This window comes from Anser brachyrhynchus (assembly GCF_964034855.1).
Source record: "Anser brachyrhynchus genome assembly, chromosome: 7".
Lineage (NCBI taxonomy): Eukaryota > Metazoa > Chordata > Aves > Anseriformes > Anatidae > Anser > Anser brachyrhynchus.
Genome location: NC_137701.1, coordinates 40,598,505 through 40,610,975, shown reverse-complemented (window position 1 = coordinate 40,610,975; position 12,471 = coordinate 40,598,505). Strand labels below are relative to the sequence as shown.

At 52.2% G+C, this 12,471-nt stretch overlaps 1 long non-coding RNA gene across 6 annotated transcripts in view; it reads right to left on the bottom strand.

The window, feature by feature from the left end:
- The window catches only part of LOC308197993, a 30,104-nt gene extending 27,006 nt beyond the window's left edge, over positions 1-3,098 (bottom strand). For 4 of the 6 annotated variants that reach the window (XR_013953509.1, XR_013953510.1, XR_013953511.1 and 1 more), the window contains exons 1-3: positions 1,485-1,609; positions 1,085-1,139; positions 781-953 (exon numbers count right to left, since the gene is read on the bottom strand). This is a non-coding gene — a long non-coding RNA (uncharacterized lncRNA). Of the gene's footprint in view, positions 1-780; positions 954-1,084; positions 1,140-1,484 lie in introns of all 6 variants that reach the window. The other 2 variants (XR_013953507.1, XR_013953508.1) reach the window with 2 other exon arrangements.
- Between the last annotated feature and the right edge of the window lie 9,373 nt (positions 3,099-12,471).

The following is a 12,471-nucleotide window of genomic DNA, read 5'->3' as shown; positions in this document are numbered from 1 at the left end:
CCTCCCGTTTCCAGCCTGACCTGCACCCTGATCCCAAGCTCCAGGGCCTGGGATGTGCTCATTCAACAAGACCATCCAAAAAAACACGTTCCCTTATGTACCAGCTGCGTTAACAGACTATACAAAAAAGTTTCCAAGTCTGGCAAATTTTATGTATCTAATGCTTCACAGAAATTATCTTTCAACACAGAAGACTTCTGGAGTTCTCTGCAATGCTTGCAATAAAATAATTACATACAGAATACAAACATAACTAAACTCTGCTCAGGATTCAGGCAAAGAAATACAAAAATGTGGGCATCCTGTAAAAAGGAAAGGAAAATGGTGGACAATAAAAGGTGCCAAATACAGAGCTCATCATTAGAAGGTGCATCGTGGGCAAATATTTGAAGTGGTAGAATCCTTCTGAGAAACAAAAGCTGGATTTCAGAAGATTCCCAGTTGCCCTTGAGAGGGAAAAACAATTTTTCTGACTTTGCTTGGCAATGGTAGCACCCATGGAAAGCCATCCTGAGAAAAGCACCTACAGTCTTAGCCAAGAATATTGGTATTAAGGACTTCCAAAACATGGAAAAAATACCTACAAATACATCCCTACAATGTCCCACAGTAAGCAGCACAGAGAACCAAGGGCAACGCATGTATTAGATTATAAAGTTGTTAAATAATAGCATGGCAAGGCAGCTGTATTCTAACAATTTCCAACTTTAAAGCCTCTCTCTCTGCAAAGTGGAAAGGGGCTTTCACAGGGTTTGCAAAGACAGAATTCCACAAACTTACCTCCCATTGTTCATACGTTATCCAGCCTTCTTTCTGCATCGAGCCCTGCCAAAGCCATTACACACGTCTTCTCAATTTGTTCTAATGGCCATTGAAAGCTGACTTTTAAAGGGAGGACTAAGAGCCAGCTGGCTCTGTCTGCACCAGCCTCGCAGCTCAAGTTCCTTCAATATCTGGCAGGGGGAGACAGGAAAAAACCACTGTAGCCGATATTATGGGGCTGATAGTATATGGCTTTTAAAGCTTGCAGCTTCTTTAGGAAGTGCCTAGCCATTAGCAGGGACCTGGGGCTTGGAGGACCTACCTTGCCCGTCTCACTGGACATGTGTTCATCAGAATTCCTTGTGCTCCACCAGTGCCTTTATTAAATTAAAGGAAAAAAAATGCATCTGAGTACTACAAGAGAGGCAGCAAAAGAAAATTGTCTTAACAAAACCCTCCAGCTTTATAGCATTCAGTCTAAACAGTTTGTTTTCCTGAAAACTTCTCCAGTGCCCATCCTATATGCTATAATGAAAGCTTTAATTGTTTTTTTTAATATATCTGAAAATCAGACCACTTAAACATCATGATTTTAAATCAATACCATTCACGTGACTGATAATTAGATATTAAACCTAATTTAGTCCAAAAGATTTAGAGGTCGAGCATCAGATAGTATTTAATTAAGTAAATATAAAGCACTGATTGCTCTTTTGTCTTACTCTATTGATTACACTGCATTTTTGCGGCATTTTTGCAGTCTGGCACTGTGTCATCAGCGGAGCAGCACAGAAGGTTTGCCAAGTCGTCCTGCTACTAAAATATTTCACAAACCAGCTCACCCTGCCACCGCAGACTACTTAAAGAGGCTGCAGTGTGCTCAGGGAGGTGGCTCACAAGAGCCAGCTGCGAGCCCTCTGGCGTGGGACGACTTAATGCTGGGCAGCTGGGCAGGGCTCCTGCTGGAGTTTGGGGCATGGGGACACCAGTGCCAGCTGCAGGTGGGCTGGGCACGAGAATCCTCACCGCTCCGGCTGCAGTTGGTGTCCTGGGCATGGGGAGGACTTGCGCTGGGTGTTCGCAGTCCTGCAAGAGGCTGCTCTGAGCACGGCAGCTCCTGGTGCTGTCTTCAGACCTCCCTGTGCAGATTCCCCAGATACAGCGTGTGCCCTGGTGTCCTTCCTGAGGCTCTGTAGGATCAAGGCTCCAGCAATGGAGTTCAGAAGGCTGTAAGCGTCAGGACAGAAAGCCAAGCTGCAGGCTGGCATGCAGAGGAGCAGGTATTCTGAGCAGCCAGGGGTTCAGAAGCAGGCTGCATTATGCTTATGCCTTTTGCCTGGTTCTGACCAGAATAATAAATATTATCTAGGGACAAAACCAACAGCAAAATAATCCCCAAGAGATGCACAAAGTAAGAGAGATGCAACGAGCTCCCGCTACAGGTATGCTCACAAGAAGCTCTGCTCCCCATCTCACCGCACTGCGTTTTGCAGCTGTTCCGCGTTCTGTGTCGACTGTGAGAGCACAGAAGAAAAATGTGATTAAGGTTTTAGATTTCTTGCACATGCACGAAACTCGGTGCCTGCAAGCCGACTGGACACGTGTTTAAGCCATCTCAAACCAGTTTGCAGAGGCAACCCCACGCATTTCACATCACCAGGGCAGGCAGATAGCTTGGGGGCTGTTACCACCGCTTACCTGCCTCACGCAGCGCAGATCCCAGCGCAGCCCACACGGGGAAAGCTCCCACCTGAAGCATGTCCTTTCTGCTTCCCTGGGCTCGTCACCGAGCGAGGGCTGCGGGCTGGGCACTCGAACCCGAGCTGTGCCCGGTGGCTCCTTCCCAGCCGGTGCCCCATGGCCCGAGCAGCCCGTCCTGCCGGCCTGGGACACCAGGGTCTGCCTTAATGATTATATGATTTATGCCCCTCTTAATGATTCTCTGATCCACCTGTAAGGTCATCTCCTTTTTCCTCAGTTTCCCTTTAGCTCTGGTGCTGGCTCTGGGAAGCAGCTGAGAGGCTTCTGAGGGCACGACAGCCACCCGCCCACCTCGCCAGCCCCACGAGGGCCCAGGCTGACCCTGGAAACATGCCATTGCTGCCCACGAGCCCTAATCATCAGGCCCTGCCAGTCCTGCTCACGGGGCACTTGGCTTTATTTTGAAATAAAACCTCGTTGAGGGAAAGGTGCCAAGTGGAGGAGCTGCCGGCCTTCCACCCCACAGCCGGGTGGCACCAGGAGGCCCAGGCCCCGTTCTGCACCCGAGCGCCCCAGGCCTCAGCAGAGCAGCTCCCCCAGCTCCCCCAGCTCCCCCAGCTCCCCCAGCTCCCCCAGCTCCCCCAGCCGCGGTCCTGTGCCGGGCTGGCTTTAGGTGAAAGCAACTTGGAGATAAATGCGTTTGTTCGCTCCTGGAACAAACGCCACAGAAAGCTAACTTCGTCCATGACAGACTGAGCCACGTTGCTAAAGTAAGAACATTAAATAACAACTGGCTCCAGAGAGATTGATTTTCTTTTTTTTCTTTTTACATTTGGACAGGCAAAGAAATGTTTTTATTGCCCTGTAAGCCTAATGGTGTGGTATAAAGTGCTTTCCAAGACTGCTGGTTAAAAATTCTATTTTTATCGAGGAACAGCATCTCACCAAGCTGTAGGGAGGCACTCAGAAGCCACGCTTTTGTCCCCTGGCTACCAGAGCAGTTCCTGGCCACTGTGTTAGACGTGTCGCTTCCCATGGCGAGGGCTGAGCGTTCACCTGGCTCCGATGGCAGGGCACCACACATGGCACACACACGGCACACACACGGCACACACACGGCACACACACGGCACACACACGGCACACACAGCACACACAGCACACACACGGCACACACACAGCACACACACGGCACACACACAGCACACACACACGGCACACACACACATGGCACACACACGGCACACACACGGCACACACACAGCACACACACGGCACACACACAGCACACACACAGCACACACACGGCACACACAGCACACACACGGCACACACACAGCACACACACGGCACACACACAGCAGACACACGGCACACACACGGCACACACGGCACACACACGGCACACACACGGCACACACACGGCACACACACACGGCACACACACACGGCACACACACGGCACACACACAGCACACACAGCACACGGCACACACGGCACACACACGGCACACACACGGCACACACAGCACACACACGGCACACACACGGCACACACACACGGCACACACACACATGGCACACACACGGCACACACACGGCACACACACGGCACACACACGGCACACACACGGCACACCGGCACACCAGCACTGCCCACGCTCCCCCATGGGGAGCTGCGAGCTCCCGCAGCTGCAAGAAAGACACGCTCTCCTACACAAGAAAGTACTTCTCTCGTCTTTCAGAAGATGCTTCATGCTAACCGATCGGTAGATTTAAAAGATTGGCACTGACTTTTTCCTTCTAAACCCTGTGGAGAATTCCTGCCCCTGTCGCAGGGTAAAGCCAGTGCCCGCTCCGCCGCAGGAGCTCCCATGCGCTGTAGGGCAGCCTGTTTTCCCCTGAGCTCTAACTTCTGCCACAATTTACCAACCAGAGGAAGCAGGTATATAGTAAAAGCACAGACTTTTTCTTATCCTTTTCCCATCTCAAGACTGCTAAGCCATTACTCAACTTCTAAATGACTTGTTACTCTAAACATCAAAATATTGATCCACTGTTTCAGAAGGCTGAAATTTAATCCGGTAACTGTAGTCATTTTTATTAGTCACCCTACCACAGACTCTGCACACAGAGCCACTGATAGCTGTGTGAGGAACAGAGGTTAAAAAATGCTGTTAGAAAGGTGAAATTTGCTTCCTCTCACCTCACTGCCCCATTTCAGGCAGTGGCAGTGCAGTGAAAGAGAGCACGGTTTGAAGGGATAAATCTCTTTATTCTGGGCAACCGAAGAGGAGCACTCGCTCGGAGAACAACCCTATCCTTTCCCCGTTCCCCACCAAACCCCAGAAGCCAGCACCGCTGCAGGAGCAGCCAGACGCCAGGCGAGGTCTCGATCCATCCCTTGCAACCTCAGCTCATGCAATTTGAATAAGCAGAACCAAATGCTAATGCAATTAAACTTCCTCAGGAAAAACAAAAAACAAACAAAAAAACCCTGCAGAATTAAACCTCCTTCTCCCATCTCCCCCTCCCGGGGGCTGTTAGCTGCGGGGGCGAGGAGCAGCCAAGGAGGAACCCAAGGGTCTCCTCCCTCACGGGGGGATTTCAGGCTGCCTGCCTCCTCCGCCAGGACACTGTCCATGCAGCGCCTCAGCCCGAGCTGGGCTTTGTTCCACTACCACTGCCCCACTGGAAATAAAGTTAATTTCACACTAATGCCTACCGCTTAAGAAGAGGAAGAGTGAAACAGGCACTAAAATAACGATGGGCTGTGTCCGTACGTGAGAGCTGTAGCAGACCAGAAGACTGTTGCAGCCCCTGGACAAAAGGAATGTGGGCTTTCATCCCTGAAAAAGCGTTACAGCAGTGCTAGGTGGGATTCATTGCAAGGGGAGGATGAGGGGGGTTAGTGAGTGGCACGGGGTCGGCCAAAATACCTCGATGGTGTGCAAAAAGAGCAAGTAGTGATGAGCCGAAGGAAGGATCTCAGCAGTGCTCTTCCAGGATGGATTTGGGAATTGATCTCGCTTAGCAGAGGCAGACTGACAGCATCTGAGAGAAATCAGAGGAGGATTCCGGGGGTGTGTCATTCAGGGAGAGATACCACCGAACTTCACTGTGCTTCTGAAACGAGAACACATCCTCCACAGTCTTGGGTTGTAAGGTCACACTGTGAGGGTTTATGAGAAAGGTTCCTGTTAAAAGCTGAAAAATCAGACAGCTTAAAAAGACAGCGGAGGAGGAAATGCTATTTTACAACAATTGTAAACAACTAGACAAGTACTCTCAAGAAGGATGCTGAGCCTTCCCACTTCAATCCCTTCATCTGCTGCTACAAGCAGGAATCCTGTATGCTGCAGAGCACGAATCAGGGCTGGTGCTGGCTCCGAGGAGCTGCTGTGAGCAGGAGGTGGCACTCGGGGACCTCTGGACGCCTCCTCTCTTCCCACCAGCTTCACAAAGGCTGTGGCATGAAAGCACATGCAGGCCAGGCAGGATCTTTGCATAGCAAATGCGCCCGCCCTTAAATCATTAAATCACAGAGGGTGAAGCGTGTGGGGCTTTTTTATTTACTCATTATATAAGAAAACGCTACCAGACCCTGTGAAGGCAGGACATTATCCTGTGATCTAGGGCATGCTCAGGTATTAAAATACTGACTAAAACATTGACTAAATATCATCAGATTATGACAGATTGAACAGGCTGATATATTGTCTGGTAATTTGTGACTAGGAGACTGATAATAACTTCGAAAAGTTCTGATTAACAGTGGCAGTTATTTCCCTAAAACAAAATCTTCCAAAAGACTTCTCCAAAATTTGTTTCACTCTTGGTCTACCACTAACACCTAACAAAGATAGAAGCGTATTTTTACAGCTGAAAGCCTGGTTTGCACCGTATTTCTTATGCTTTTGGAGGCTGCTGAGCATGCATGCTGGGGACATCACAGCTGGGGATGGTTTTAGTTCCCGAGGAACTTCTTGTGATTGTGCACTGCATGCTGGAGGTTTGCAGGGAAATGAAACGTTTATTGAAGAGTGCAAATGGGTACAGGAAAATGGGTCTGAATCCTTACGGAGCAGAGGCACAATCAAAACTTGGTGTTGAAATTAAAACACATTACTATAAATTATTGGTGAAAAGCAAGGCAGAAAGAAATATCATTTTAAGGAAAGCAACCTCTGATGTTTTCCAGACCCTGGGGGAATTGCGAAGTGCCATCTGCCAGCAGCGGTGTAAGAGACCTGCTTGCAGCTGCCAGCCCCAGAAGCGCAATGTGTGATAACAGCCGGGGCGCTATCTGCAGAAAGCCCCACACCTGCGCTGGGGGGGGGGCAGCTGCTGCGTGGGCAGCCCCGGCCCTCCCGTGGGACTGCTGCTGCCTGCTGGCACTTGTTCTCGCCCAGGAAGCCCCATGTCCCCTCTGCGCCCGTTTTCACTGCCGATTTACAACCCAGACCTGTCCCCAGCATGGGAGCCGGCTGGTCCCTGCAGAGCCCGAGTGGGCCGTGGTGATGCCCACACCTTGCAAGTGTACAGCTAAAACCAGCTAACTCATCTGACGTCAAGGAAGGCAATTTTCTCCTCCTTGATTCGTGTATTAGCATTCCTGCATTTCAGCTCGTTCAACTCCATTATCACCCGACGGTTTTCCAGTTTGAGCTTGAGGAAATTGGTTTAATTTAAAATGCTTATTTTAAGCTCCCTTTTAGAGGTAATTTTATTAAAAATTTGGTCAATGCCTTCCCATTTAAATGCTAATAGTGGTTTCATTAAAGCATCACTTGTAAACTCGTCTTTGCAGGTCTTGACCCTGAAGAAGCATCACTGCTATGCATGCTGAGAAGCCTCCACAAACCCATTTCTCGGTTAATTTTTCAATAGAGACACATTTTAAATGCCTTTGCCGACCGAGAACCGGTAACTCAGATGAGAAAACCGCTGCTGAAGTTCACTTAATTTGAAAGCAGCTTTTAATGAACATGTGGTGCTGCGCGGGGCCTGACCTGAGCTCGCTGATGGCACACAAGAACGGGCAGGTGCTACCCCTGCGGTCCCCAGCCCGGGCACCCAGCCTCTCTGCCCAAAGGCAGCTCTGCTGGCCCACTGTGGCCGTGCCGTGAGTGCCCAGGGGGCTGGGGGCGATGTCCCCAGCTCAGTCCCCACACAGTTCTGCTGCACAGCCCCGTCTGGCACCGCGCAGTGCCCGCACCATGTCTACGCGGCAGCACCTCTCGTCAGCCCGCGGTTTTGCACAAGCCCAACCACCCGGCAGGCTCGTCCCGCGAGGGCTGGCTCCCTGGGTGTGATTTGTAAGTTCACGGAGGGCACCGAAAACCGCTGGTGTGTTGGTGAGGGCACTGACTCGCACTTCCCGCAGGATTAGCAGGGAAGGGTATTTCTGTAACATAGAGACGTACCGCTTTGTGTCATGTCCATATCCAATCGTTAACAGCTGTCTCCCCCTCTGTCATTAATTACCTCCATCCCAGTAGGCAGCCAAATTACATGCTAAGACAGCTTAGAGTGAGCACAGAGCCTGGTGGCTTTATTCAGTGAAAAACAAGTAAATATATTCATTTCCGTAATTGCAATCTTTTGGGAAAAAAATTATCCTGTGCAGCACATCTGGCCAGGTGCTCTGGCAATCCGCCCAGCAGCGCCTGCTGCCTGAAGCAGTGCTGCAGAGGTGAAGGAGCTGATCATCAAAGCAAACCTGCAGCGGGGAGACAAACCTCCGCTTCTGCAGGGAGACCTGCAGCAGGGGTGCCCACCGCAGGGGTGTTTGCAGGTGAACTGAACTCTGTAAAGAGATTGTACATCCAGGTGGCAGCCAGTTGCAGCAGTCTGGCACCGATGTCACTCCATTTTCTCACACTCCTGTTTGCATCACCCTAACTGCGAACTGAATCAAACCCTGTAAATTCATGGCATTATTTTCCGAGCTTCCGTAATCAGTTATTGCAATTTTTATAAGAAAACGGAGGAGAATGATGCCGTGAATATTTACACTCAGAAGCCCAGAGGGTCCTGTTGTGAGATATTAACTCTGCTGACAGCATGAGCTCTCAGCTGGAGACCAGGATGAAAGAGGTACGGTCACAAGCCTTCTTTTAAATTAAAAAAAAAAAAAAAAAAGCGCTCATAAAAAGCACCTGTCTGTTCTTTTCATTAAGCTTGCCTGATGAAGGCCTCAGGGGAGCTGATCAACATGAATATTTTTCCACATCTAAGTAGAATAAATACGCTTAAAATCAGTCACCAAATGAGACTGTATTTATAGCTAATTACCAGAGGAATACACCCAAAATGGAACAGAGTGTGTTTCACGCATCCATTGACTGGCATGTTTTATAAATACACAATTTCTCACTTCCTTGGATAAAATAGTTTAGAAGACGGAGCCTTGTTTTCATTGCCTTGATCAAAATAGAACAAACTGAGATGATAAACGAAGTCACTAGTAAATAAATAAATAAATAAATCTAAAATCCCCTGGGGAGATCCCCGCTCTCCCGTTCCTCAGGCACCGCAGTGCCCAGGGGGAAGCCGCTCGGGCACGGCAGGCCCTGGCCACGTGGCTCATGCCAGCACCACGGGTTCAGGCCAGGTTTAGGGCTGTTCCTGGGTCCCACCGAGCAGGAAATAAGGAAACATCTGACCACCCAAAGCCACGGGGAGGGCCAGGCAGCCCTTTGGGGTTGTGCTTCGATCCTCTTCAGTATTATCCACAAAATGTCTGCGGCTGCCCACCTGAATTACACAGGGACAGGAAGGGGCTGGCGGCATCTCCCGCGCTGGCTCTCGGGCCCTGCTCGGTGCTGGCTGTGGCACGTGCTGGGGAAACCTCCGTGGCCGTCGAGTGATGGCAAAATGCCGGGGGGATTCGTCCCGCTCACTGGGGCGACCGAGCACGGGCTACGCTCAGTGTGCACGCCATGTCAGCCGAAGAATAAAATGTTGTGGTCACGCAGCGTTCATCTCAGCTGAGACCCCGAGTGAGGGAGCATCTGAAGATGAAACGCGTGAAAAAAGAACACAAGGAAACAAGGCAGCCACCATCTCCGCTGAAAATCGTTAGTCAGACTCAGACACCAAGTGTCAGCTAACCTTACCACGCGGTGTGAGAAAGCACACAGCACGGGGATGACGGCTCCGTCCCTCTGACCCCGCCACGCGGGCGCTGTGCCCGTGTCCGTGTCCGTGTCCGTGTCCGTGTCCGTGTCCGTGTCCCCGCCACGCCGGCTGCCAGCTCCCCGCACACACTAGATGTCACTGCACGACCTGAAATCCACGCTCGGCTTTCCTCGGCCCCGGCAGCCCGGAGTTACCGTGCCGCTCAGCACCAAGAGCCACGCCGAGGCCGCACAGCCACACAGTGGGGTGCCTTGGCTTGGGTGGGGACAGCCACAGCCAGCGCCGAGCCTGACCCCCGCTCCTGTGCAAGCACGGCGTGCTGGGTGCTGAGATGCACGGCCCCCTCGGCAGCGCTGGTGGCCCACGTGCATCGTGAGCGGAATTTTGGGGGGCATCCTTCTCCCAGGCGCTGCTGTCTGCCGGGGGCTCAGACCCACAGCTACACTGCAGCAGGCGCGGGCGGAGGAATCGCCGGCCTCACTGACACGCTCTGGTGCTGGCCAAGCAGCGCCTAGGGAGCTGGATTTCAGATCAAGTCCCGCAGGATGAAGGCAGCGTTTGGCCAGAATGACCCTCACTCCCGCAAGTGTCTGTTCTTGGAAGCCAGCTGCTACCTATGGGAAAGACCCAAAACACCCATCCCATCCCATCCCATCCCATCCCATCCCATCCCATCCCATCCCATCCCATCCCATCCCATCCCCATCCCATCCCCATCCCATCCCATCCCCATCCCATCCCATCCCCATCCCATCCCATCCCATCCCAATCCCATCCCAATCCCATCCCCATTCCTACTGCAGCCCCATCCCAGCCCCATCCCAAACTCCCCCAAGGCTGGGGGCTGCCCTGCAGGTGAGCTCCGGGTGCCCCCAGCCTCCAAGCACCCATAATCCTGGATGAGGGGAGGAGAGCGTGCCCTTTCCCGATCCTTTACAGCAAGTACTCTGCACCCACGTGGTGCTGCACGCGCTGAAATCTGCATCGCCAAAGCTTGTAGAAACTTTTTTCAATGGGCAAGAAGAAACACACTTCACTCTTCAAAGCTCTCCAGTTGTGGTTTGCAAATCATAAGGATAAAAAAAAACAAAAGCAATGACATGAATTTTTGGAGGTTAAATTGCACACCTTGCCTTAATCCCTCTGTTAAATTACAGAGGGGAGGTTTGAAAGCACACAGTTTTGCCTGTTCAGACCAGGAGTCTTTCTTTATATTGGCTCCTCATCACAGAAAACCAAAGTAGATTAAATTCTGGTGTTACAGGTCACCACGTACATGCCCAGAGTGTGCCTTCTCTGCAGTTTCCCTCTTTTGTGTGTTTTTACACGACCACTGCTTTATTGTGCTGTGACATCCTGGTACCTAGCATGGGTCTAATGTTGCTGCTACCTCAGGGCACTGAGACTCATTTATTAGGACACATTTCTGAAGCACTTTCAGGCTAGGATTTCCAAATGACTGGTCCACAAAAAAAACCTCCCTAGTGGCCCACAGCACTCACACGGATCCTCCCTACCCTTAGCCACTAACTTTTCAGGTGCAGGAGCACCCAGCGCTTTCCCAACACAGCTTAGGGATGTGAACCATTTCCTAACCGGTGGGGAGAGGTGCCAGAAGTTGGTGAACTGTGAGACCTGCGAGGGGCCGACCCCGATCCACCTTTTGGCAAGGGAATCACACCCTGCAAAGAGGAGCCATGTGGAGCTGGAACTTCTCTTCCAGCACTTTCCTCTGGCTGAAATAACTGCCAGCACTCCCGTCGCTAATTAGAATTAATATTATCTACTTCAACAGTAAAAACAGAATGTTCTCCTCGTGTCCCATCTGATAAGGCAGCAAACTTCGTCCAGCACGGCCTCGTAGGTGGGCTGCCCTGGGCGGGAGGCAGCAGCAGGCGCACTCAGTGCTGCAGGGAATGAACCCTGCGCTGGCACCGGCACCGGCACCCCGCAGCCCTGCGCCGAGGGAACAAGGGGCAGCGAGACCAGGATGTGAGCAGAGGGCTGTGTCTGGGCTCTGGGGAATTGTTTGTGAGCAGCTAACAAAATAGCCACCACCCTGAGATGAATTAGCTGCAAGGGGCTCGGGAAACATCACTGCTGTGTGCCTGGCCTCGACCGCCCCATTAGTTTATTCCCATGAGACCGTTTATTCCTCCAAGGACCAGCCCTGGACAGCGTGATGTGCCGCATGGCCATCGCCCCCAGCCTGCCATGGGCAGTGTTTGCTCGCAGCCCCTGGCACACAGATTTCTCCCTCTCTTTGCAGTAATTAAATCTCCACTCAAGCAAAGAGCGGGCAGGGCTGACGACGGCAGCGGCCGCCTGCTGCTCGCAGCACCGGCAGTGCCTGCGTCCACATCCTCCGCTCAGCAATATCCCAAGTCATGGCTCGGCTGGAGGCGTGGGAGCGGCCGATCCTCATCACTGCCCCGCGGCCGGGGGGCTGCCGCCTCCCTCCCTGGATCCCCCAAATCTCCAAACCGCACACTGGGTGCTGCTGCGAGTGGCCTTGCCCTGAGGGGCTGCTTTTGGGGGCCCCCTTAGTACCCCGCCACATCCCGAGGGGGGCCCTGGCCCTGCCCCACACTGGTCCCCGCTGCCCCAGCACAGCATCTCCCCATCCCACAGAGAATCCCCCCTGGAGGCATTCCCAATCACCCAGGCGTGGCACACGGGGCTCCCTCAGGGGCTGCTTTGGTCCCCACTGCGCTCGGGTGCGTCCCCAGGGTTTGGGACCCCCTCCTGGGACACTCGCTCCCCACGGCCACAGGGAAAATCCCACAGGCAAATCCATTGGGAAAGCAATACGGATTTAGGAAATTCACGCTGCTCCTTGGCATGCTCCCACGTGTGGTGCTCCCA